This window comes from Xenopus laevis, chromosome 2L (genome assembly GCF_017654675.1).
Source record: "Xenopus laevis strain J_2021 chromosome 2L, Xenopus_laevis_v10.1, whole genome shotgun sequence".
Taxonomy (NCBI): domain Eukaryota; kingdom Metazoa; phylum Chordata; class Amphibia; order Anura; family Pipidae; genus Xenopus; species Xenopus laevis.
Window position 1 is genome coordinate 149,946,768 of NC_054373.1, and position 10,952 is coordinate 149,957,719.

Genomic DNA, 10,952 nt, shown 5'->3' on the forward strand with positions numbered 1-10,952 from the left:
GTCTTAAAATATGGTGGAAAAAGAGATAAAGTTTGTTAATTCCAACATTTCGGTCTTCCTTGAGACCTTTGGAATAACAAATAAACTCTCTTTTTCACCATATTTTAAGACCTGTGAGTGCCTTGCTTTACAAACATGATAAGCAGCCGCACTCTGTTCCAGACTCTTCCAGTAGATGTGGGTGCAGGATCAAATAATATATAAAAATCTTCTCGTGGACCAGCACTCCAATATGTGTTAAATCAATTTGCTTTTATTGTGTACATTTCATACAGCAGACGTTTCGGCCCACATTGGGGTCTTTTTCAAGGATAAAAGTGTACAGTGATTCAGTGCATTTATACCCAAACATCCCCATTTTAAAATTGGCACCAAAAAAAAAAATATATATATCTATATATCTATCAAGAGGGTGGCACACTGCTTCTCAGATGCATGGTAAAACTTCATTCAGCAAACCCACTGCATTTCACAGTAAAGGTCCCTATTCTAGCCAAGATTGAATTTCACTCCCCTATATCTGATCAGTCTGAAATACTGTTTAGATGCTGCGGCCTTGCATCTATTGAACAACGTCCATTACTCCATACTGTTGTGATTGATGTGGTAAGGAAATGAAGCATTTCATGGGGATCATTTATGCAAGTTGTTGTGCTCGTATACACCTGGTGACACTGCAAAGAAGGAACACCTCATTGGCTGATTGGAGGTGGCACAAGCAAGTTAAATGAGCTGTGTGTGCAAATGTAGCCACTTCTAGGTGGATATAAAGTAGCCCCTATTGTAAAATATAAGGATATTATAAGTCACAGAGGAGTTCCATGACCATATAAAAGCATGAGTCCGAAGGCCAAGTGCTTTTATACAATTCATGGAACTCCAAGGTGACTTTTAAAATCCTCATATTTTGCAACAGGGGGTACTTTATTATAATACACACATTTTAGTGAGTCATGTGAGAAAAATGACATCACTATCCACCATTTATAACTGATGACATCACTAGTCACCATTATAAGGATATCATTTACAAGATATTCATGGCTTTTGTGTATTATAAGGCATTACTACGCTAATTACCTCATTTGCAGAAAGAGTGCCTAAAGTCTGAACCTGCACAGAGCCACTTCACATGTGACCTGTGTATAAATGAGCACAGCCCTGCCTTCATAAATGATCCCGAAAAGTCTTTAATACACTGTGGTGCACTTGTGGATTTTTATACTAAAACAAATGTAGATTGAAACTATTTTGAAGATTGGAATAAATTGATGAAGTTTAAATAAACCTCATAAATTAATAATCTCCAATTTGTAGTGTAATTTCTCTGCAGTGGGTCTGCTCCATTCAGATGATGTGTTTATTGGGTGGGTATTTAAAGGAACAGTTCAGTGTAAAAATAAAAACTGGGTAAATAGGCTGTGCAAAATAAAAATGTCTAAATATCTAACATAATAGCCAGAACACAACTTCCTGCTTTTCAGCTCTATAACTCTGAGTTAGTCAGCGACTTGAAGGGGGGGCCACATGGGACATAACTGTTCAGTGAGTTTGCAATTGATCCTTCGCATTCAGCTCCGATTCAAAAGCAACAGATATGACCCATGTGGCCCCTCTGAAGTCTCTGGTTGCTGCCTGGTAACCAATCAGTGTAAACCAAGAGAGCTGAAAAGCAGGAAGTAGTGTTCTGGTTATTATGTTACACATCCAGTCACTCCAGACTTTATACATTACATTTTGCCTAACTTTATTAGAACTTTTTATTTTGTACAGCCTATTTATTTTTTATTTTTATACTGAATGTTACAGGGCAAACCTTTTGAAATAAAAAAAATAAAAAATAAAGGTGATACCTTTATTGGCTAACTAAGATAATCATAGCAAGCTTTCAGGACATTTTTAGTTCCGTTTTCAAGGTGATTCCAAAAAGGAACTAAAAATGTTCTGAAAGCTTGCTATGCTTATCTTAGTTAGCCAATAAAGGTATCACCTTTATACAACTTTATTTTTTTTTTTCAAAATGGTTACCCTGTAACATTTTTACTGGCTAACACGGTACAACTTTACCTGCAATTTTTATACTTAACAATTCCGTTAAGTGTGGATCAGGTTTAGTAGATTCTTTTGGCTTCCTCGGCTCCCTTTCCACCCTGAGTAGGAGGATCTGGCCTAGAGGTTAAGGGATCAGACTCTGGTTGGATTCCTTGTGGCAACTCCTTGTGACTCTGGACAAGTCACTTAAAGTTATACTGATGCTAAAAAAATTACTTTTTAAAATATGAATGTACATTAAAAGTTACCTATAGGTCATGTTGATCGTTTTTTGCTGAGAGGTTTGTTTTTGTAAATAATTGTTAGTTGCTGTTCCTAAACCTGACTGTTTTGCCAACCTGACTGTCCCATCTCAGTCTGTCAGTTAAAGTTTCTAAAGCTAATGGACTCCTGTTGCACAAATATGGCAGCCCCCTCATAGACGAGCACAGGGAGTCAGATGGGTAATGTAAAAGCTTTGAGCAAATACTTTATGGCAAAATTATAAGAAAACAAAGCTATTGATAGATAATGAAAGCAGAGATTAAACCATTTTTACATCTCTTTACTCTCCTGGTGTCCCAGCTACTTAGTGCACCTATATTGGCTGCCTCGCTTGCTGTAAAAGTGCTTTGAGTCCCATGGGAGAAAAGCGATATAAACTATTCCCTTTTCTTAAGACGTCACTTTTATGTCTCAGGGCAGTGTGTCATATAAATATGTATATTTATTCCAGATATTGCTTAATTTTTTAAAACTCATGTGAGTTTATTGATAAAAATGGGTATGTTAGAAACATACATACATATAGCAAGTATGGCTGAATACTAATACAGTGTATACAGAGGACATGCAGGTTAAATAGCATGGTTACATTTAGATACCAGGCTTAAAGGAGAAGAAAACCCTGTAGAAAAAACCCAGTAGACCCCTTCCCTCCTCCCCCCAGGCTACCCCCCCCCCAGGGAAATGCCCCATACTTTATACTTACCCCTCGTCCCAGATTCTTGCAGTGGGCTTCACAGCATCCATCTTCTGGGAGATCGGCAATCTCCGTATGCACAATTGTCGAAAACCGGCAAATTGCTCCAAGTGCGCATGCGCTGACATACCCCCAGTCAGCTTACCGAGGGCCCAGAAGATGGATGCTGTGAAGTCCGCTGCCAGAATCTGCGACGAGGGGTAAGTATAAAGTATGGGGCATTTCCCAGGGGGGGGCAGTTAGCCAGGAGGGGGGTCTATGTGGGGTGGGGGGGGGGGTACAGGGTTTTTCTACAGAGTTTCCTTCTCCTTTAAGAGCACTATTCCATTTTTAGATATTGCACAAATCACATCAGAAAGAATTACTGAGCAAACAAGACCAAGGGAGAACAATTTTGCATTGGGTAAAGCCAGATAATTATTGAAATGGATCTTGGATTAATTTCTATATTTAACAATTGGGAGATCCATTTATCCACATACTCATTTTTGTGGTTTTAGAGGTTTTTGAACTCTCTCTCACCATGTAAAAGATCAGCATATAAAAAGTACAAATGAAAAAAAAAAAGCACGCTACAAATGATCTGAATAGAAATAGGGAAACCTAAAAATTTTTACTAGCGGGAAAAAAATCCGAAACCCGCTAGAAGTTTTGTTTTAAGAGGTATTTTTGTGTTTTTTTTTACACTTTATAAATATTGCATTTTTTGAGTTTTAGCGAAATTAAACTAAATAGAGAAATTAAAAAAAACACCACGAAAGTATATTAGAACTGCAGGTCCATAATTATTACAAGCTTTATTATCACCGCCTTATGGGCAACCTGTGCTATTCTATTCATATTTGCAAGAAAGCTGTTACTGCTTTTCTTATAGCCTGCTTCAAAGATGCCATAACCTTACCAATACAGATATTATGTAGGAATATTTGAGGATATAGTGGTCCTGAGGCAGTTTGTACCCACTTTTAAAACCACTAAAGGTGGCCATACATGGGCGAATCTGCTTGTTTGGAGATGTTACATCCAGTGGCCAATAAGCTGCCTTATATGGCTACCTTGAGGGTAAGCAGCCATAGACATTTACAATTGTACTTGCTGCACAGTTCAATCTTTTCTGGCAAAGGAGTGAATGTAAACACAGTAAAATCTGTTTTGTGAAATTGCTCAGGTTGCTTTTCTAGGCACTTTTGCAGTTTACATGAATTTTATTTTTGTTTCAGAGCTATTTTCATTTATATTATATAAATATATAATGAATTTTGTAACAACATTGGCATCTGCTGGTCAGTCTGTGTAATTGTATGGTTGGAGACATACATCTGCAAGGAAAAGAGAGAACTGTTCTGATGTTGCTCTGCTCAGGAAAGAGATGAGAAGAGTCACCTGAGGTTTTGTGAGCAGAGCAACATTACAACAGTTCTCTCTTTTCCTTCTGGATGTATCTCTCTTCTATCGCTCTGATCATAGAACTGGAAGTGACCAGCAGGTGGTACAAAATCCATTATTTTAGTAGCTAATAAAAAGCTACATTTGAGAAAAGGGGGGGAGCAAAAGAACCATTTTTATTTAAAATCACCCAAGCTAGTGTCGTTCACAAGGGTATAATTTAATTTAGGGATTCGAAAAGGAATGAGATAGACAACCCTTTTTCCTGATAGTTACACTCTTATTGCTCAATACTTTAATTTGTGTTGCAAGTCAATTCGTCAACCAATTAGAAAAGTGACTTGTGTTTATTTTAAAGTGAAGGTGCTCAAAACATAACGATAGTGCAAGACTTTTTTTTGTTTTATCATGGGCACCAATACAAAGTGACGGTGCTTATTACAACACAGGACACAGTCAGATTTGGCTTTTTGAAACAAATTGATTCAATGAATTATTTCCTAAGTTGGTATATGTTTGAAAACCACCTTGAATATATATACATGTATGAAATGGAAAATAGAAAGGGTGTGGAGATATGCTACTAAATCATTTGGCTGAATAATACCCTGGGATCCCACAACGTGGGAGAGGGAAGGAAACAGAAAAAGATGTCCGCATATCTACTGATAAAGCTTCTACAGAAACACTAATGCTGATAGTGATATTGGAGTGGCAAAATGAAGGCATAGTTCAGGGTTCTCTTTTAATAATATCCATAACAAAAAGCCAGGAATAACAAGGGTTTAAGAAAAGAAGAGAAAATTGGCAGGATATTAGCCAAAGAGCCTTGGATGAGGTCCTCTCCTGACAGTTCTGCATAGGCTCCTATTGTCATTGGCGGCCTAAAAATTGGATCGTCTTCATTTGCCCCACTACCTGGCACACCCTTTTTTTGGCAACTAAGGGCTTTAGTCTTTTTCTTTAAAACTGAATCCTCTTTTGAGGGATTTGGCCGAATCTTTTGCACTGGATTCAACTGAATCGCAAACTCGAGTGCTTAGATTGACTTAAAAAAAGCCTGCTTGTGTTTTGTGCAGTTACAATTGTCCCACACAACCTTTGTGCATTCGTTTTTTTTAGGGTTTCAGTTTGTTTTGGCTAGGCACTTGAATGCTGTTGAAAAAGGCTTGGATTTAGCGCATCCCTGAATTATGGGAAACTAGCCAGAAAACTGGGGGTCTCTGGTCAGGAATTATGCTTTCATAAAATTATTGCAGGATTACCATAAACCTCTTTCCAGTTATCTGCTAATAGCTGTGAATGTTTCATGTCACTGATGGGAATTCGAAAATCATTTCAGAAGACAGCTTTGATTATCTGTGGTCTCACCCTGATGCCTTTAAAGTTTAGCAATGGTAGCAAGTAACTTCACCTGTAATGAGTTGCAGGAGCCTGCAGTATAAGAGAAATACATTCAATCAGCTTGAATTGTCTGCGCCACACTGATCATGGAGATACAAAAAGAGCAACCACAAAAAAACACTGTGAGGAGTTGAGGTAGAAATTGTAAGAAAGCTTGGACTTATGTCACTTATTAAGAAGTGGAGACATATGGCACTGTAACCATTCTTCAACACAAGATTCAAATTGAACAAATATTACAGAGAAGGATTGTTCATTTGTGGTGAAACAACCTTCATCATCTGCCAGACAGATTCAAGTGGACCTTGACAGAAGCTTTAGTAGATTAATTCAACTCCACCATGCATCACTATTGTGTTGGGTCCCACACAATTTTTTTTATATATGGCTCCCCCATCAACACAAGCGCACAGTACCAACATTTTCAGCTACGCCCCTTGTCTGTGTGCGATATAAACAGCTGATGTCACTCTATAGAGTGTAGATAAGCAATATATATTTCCATTCATCTATGTGCAAATATAATAAGTTATTTATCAAAGGTGGAGTTCACCTCAAACTTACAAAATGTTTGCTTATTTATGATAAAACCTGTATGTAAAAAAACTTGAATATTCGAATTGATTGAGTTATTGGCAAAAAACCCCAAAACCTTGAATACCTCGAACTGATCGAGTTTTCGAGCGCGAACCACCGAAAGAAACCCAAAAATTATGAAGGCTAAAAACATCTTCAAAAGTTCAAGGGACCTCTGGAATTGGCTCCTACATGACCTTGAAAGGTTTTTAGATTCAGGCTTTCAGCTTCGGGGTTTAATACATTTCGAAACTTTCTTTTTTTTTTATCCCGATGAGGATAAAAATGCGCCAGGCCCCGCTGAAGATTTTTTTGCAGGGGCGCTCGGTGCACTCTAGTTACGCCACAGACTAGATACACCCAGGAATGGTTAGCTACAAAACAGTGGAATGGAGCCCAGATTTATATCCCTCTGCTGATGCAGCTGAGTGAAGCCATTGTTTAGCTTTGGGAGAATTGGAGCAGTTTAAATGACGTCTGTTTTTGGTTCTTCCTTCCGAACAGTGAGCTACCGCCTGTTATGTCTATGGTGTCAATAATTCTGACACTGCCATTTCTTTCAGATATGAAAGGATATGCTGCCCTTCCACACCCACATTGGTTCAAAAACACCGGAGATGCGCCCACTACGTAAATCCGGCCCTGAAGTTCTGGAAAACTGGTCTTATGAACTTCAACCTTAGTTTGAAGTAGATTCATTTATATAAAGTAATTTTGGAGTTCTTTGATAAAAGTGTAAAGGTGCAATATTTGTGGCCGTAACCAGGGCCCCTTCTGCCATGAGGCAAGGTGAGACCCTTGCCTCATGCGGCAGCGAGTGGCCAGTTACAAGCGGCGGCAAAAAGCAGCCTCTTGTAACTTTAAGAGCCGAACTTCCGGGTTTTAACCCAGAAATTCAGCTCCGCTAGTGCAGAGAGCGCCATTGCGCTTACTACACTAGCGATACTGCCCCTTAGACCCACTCCGATGCTAATTTTTAAGCGCGGAATGGGAGAGGAGGAGGCGGCAGCAGCCCCAGAATCTGCGCTGGCCGCAACTGTAGGAGTACAGATATGGTTATTTATTAGAAATCTTACTATATAAGAACTTGTTACTGAATGTACATGCTCCACCTCCTGTGGATATCAAATCTTTACATGAGGAAATAAACAGCATTCAATCTATGGATTTACGCCTTAAGTTTGATAAACTGGTATCCCATTTGAAAAACTAACATAGCACAACATGTTTAAGACAACATTCAGGTACTCGAAGTACCGGGAGTCACGTCTAGATTTCTTTTAACTAAATTATGTGCAGTACGTCATATTACCTAACATTTGGCAGGTCTCTAGCCACTCATCTGAGTGTCTAAAGGAAAACTAAACCCTGAAAATGAATATGTCTAAAAATGCCATATTTATATACTGAACTTGTTGCACCAGCCTAAAGTTTCAGCTTGTCAATAGCAGCAATGATCCAGGACTTCAAACTTGTCACAGGGGGTCACCATCTTGGAAAGTGTCTCTGAGCAGCTGTTGAGAAGCCAAGCTTATCTGTATTAATTACTAATCAGCCTTAAGGACCCCATAGACGCAAAGATTTTTTTTGCCAAACGACTTTTTTTAGTGAAGCCCGACCAATCCTTCGAAATGATCGTGCGGTTAGTGGGATTCGAACGATCGTACATCTTACGATTTTTCGTCCGACATGTCAGGAAATTGATCGGCCAGGTCAAAAAATCTTTGTCGGTCCCAGTACAATCTATCTATGTTTGCAGGGCCAAGCAGGCAGCTTGAAGATCGTGGTCTCACGATCAGGATCTGATCTTTTAAAAATCTCAACATCTATGGCCAGCTTTAGGGAGCTAGCACACGGGCAGATTCAGGGAGATTTAGTCGCCTGGCGACTAATCGCCTCTTCTGTGGGGCGACAATCTTCCTGAATTGTCTTCCCCGTACCTGCAATAATGACAAAACGCCAGATTTCCTCACGAGAAAACTTCGGGTGACTTCTGAAATCGAAGCGAGTGCATTGGTGCTGGCGTTTTGTCATCAGAGCAGGCAGCAGGCACGGGGAAGGCAGTTCAGGTAGATTGTCGCCCCGCAGAAGAGGCGCGTAGTCGCCAGGCGACTAAATCTCCCCAAATCTGCCCATGTGCTTGAGGCCTTACAGTATATTGTGACATTTATATTCTATGCTTACTGTATATCATGAGTGCCTATGCAGTGAATCAGCAAAAAAGAAGATTGAGAGCTACTGGGGCATCTTTGGAGACAGAGATCTTCCCTGCTAAAGGGCTCTGGTTGCCTGTACCCAAAACATAATGTACAATATTTCTAGCTATTTCTTTAGTTAGGCTTTAGTTCTCCTTTAAATAGCAGAGATTAGTTTTTTTTTGATTAGCAGTATTGGTAAGAGAATAGAAAGCTTGGAGTCAGTTGTTTAGGTACAGGCCGCCTCCATTTCACCCCAATATCAGATTCTGTACCCAGTGTTATAGAATATTTCTAGTATCAAGTCATTAATTGTAATAGAGATTGAACAGGGTTAAGTGTTAATAGCTATTTTGTATGCCTGCTAGAGATGTGTGGGTCATCTAAATCTGGACCCGACCTTAACCTGGTACAATCCTTCAACTAAATACTCACGCCCACCCCAACGTCACAGAAGCGGTGGGGCACATCCGGTGCGAGTATATAAGAGTGTATAGGGAGGCGGAAGAAGAAGGTTGAGAGAAGGGTGAACATAGGCTAGAGAACATCGCACACCCACCCACAGACATTGGGGTATATTTATCAAAGAGTCAAGTTAAGAGATCTCCACACTTGGCTAGAGTGAAATTCCACAACTCTCCATTAATTCCTATGGCATTTTGAAAGGTGTATTTATCAAAGGGTGAACATTAATTTTCACCCATTGATAAATTCGCTAACAATGTCATAAAGATGAGAAATGAGAGTGGCGGAATTTCACTCTAGTGGACTGTGTAGATCTATAACGTCACTCTTTGATAATATACCCCATTGTGCTCAAGGTGGCGGATCCCGCAGGCTTTGGGCTGGCTCACACATCACTGGTGCCTTCACTTATAGTAGCGACTAACACTGAGCAGGTGACTTGTAAGTATTGATTGTAGAAGAGGAAACAATGGCTGATACATTAGATTCAAGGAGGGGTTGGACAGCTTTTCGGCAAGTCACAAAATAGAGGGTTACCGATATTATATTATGCAAATTATTACTACCACCCTATTTGGCTGTTTAACTTACACGTACCATCTCCATGTATATTTTTTAAATATCCTACTTTACAAAATAACTAATAAAAAATCCATCACAATTACCCAAAGAAACTAATTTATATTAAAAAAAAAAAAAAATCTTATATACACAAGTAGGCAGTTTGCCACAAATCAGAAGAATATAAAAAAGTGTATAACTTGATGGCGCTAAATGATGATGATGAAGAAAGCACTGGGGAGGAGGAGGGATGGCCACGTGCACCAGTATCTTCTCCATGTTCCCCATTCTCTCCTAGCAGCATATGTTCGTCCCTGTTGCTCCACCGTCTGGGGGCCCAATCTTTCAACACTGCAGATGGAGCTTTGGGGCAGGTGATCCAGGAGCTTCTGTGATGCTGGTGCCTCAGACTGAGGCTTTTGTTGCTCTTGGGTCTGTTCAGTTTCTAATTAAGTTATTGGAACACAGCACCCGCAGTTGTAGAGTCCAAACGATACACAAAACTGCTGAAAAATCATCTTCTGGAATGATGTAAAGTACTGGGAGGGGGAAATATTTTTTAAGCAGATAATTTATAGCATATTTCCTTGTTCTCCTCATAATGACAGTCACTTTCTGGCAAAAGCACAGTATATGCCTAAAAATACCTTTGCTCAAAGCAAGAAAACAAGTAGGACTTCTGCTAAAGGATAAGTAAACTAATAAGTGAATATAAAATTGATGAGTGCTAATCTAAGAAATTTTGCAATGTACATTCATTATTTTGTTTTTAATCCAAGATATTAAGGGATACATGTAGTAAATATAAATGAATTTTGTTACAACATCGCCACCTGCTGGTTATTTTCCCCACATAGTCTGACCACCAAGTAGTCAAGGCAGTTGTCAGAAGGACAGAGGCTGCTCTGATGTTCTTCTGCTTAGGGAAAAAAAAATGTCCTAAGCAGAAGAAGATCAGAGCAGCCTATTTCTTTCTCCAAACAAATTCCTTGACTACTTGGTGGTCAGACCGGTTGGAAACTGAACAGCAGGTGGCGATGTTGTAACAAAATTCATAAATTAACAGCACATATATCCCTGAATATCTTGGAATAAAAACAAAATAAATAATGAATATACATTGCAAAATAGCACTCATCAATTTTACATTCACCTATTTTAAAGGTGTACTTATCCTTTAACTATGTATTGTGCCTAAATTTTATTCTTAATAAAATATCTTATATTTTATCTGTAATTAAAATAAAATATTTTGATTCCACCTTCCTGCTCATAATGAACTTCCTCCAATATCTCAGGATGCCTCCTTTTTAAAATCACAACCTCCAGACCTAACTTGTCCAGTCTCCTGG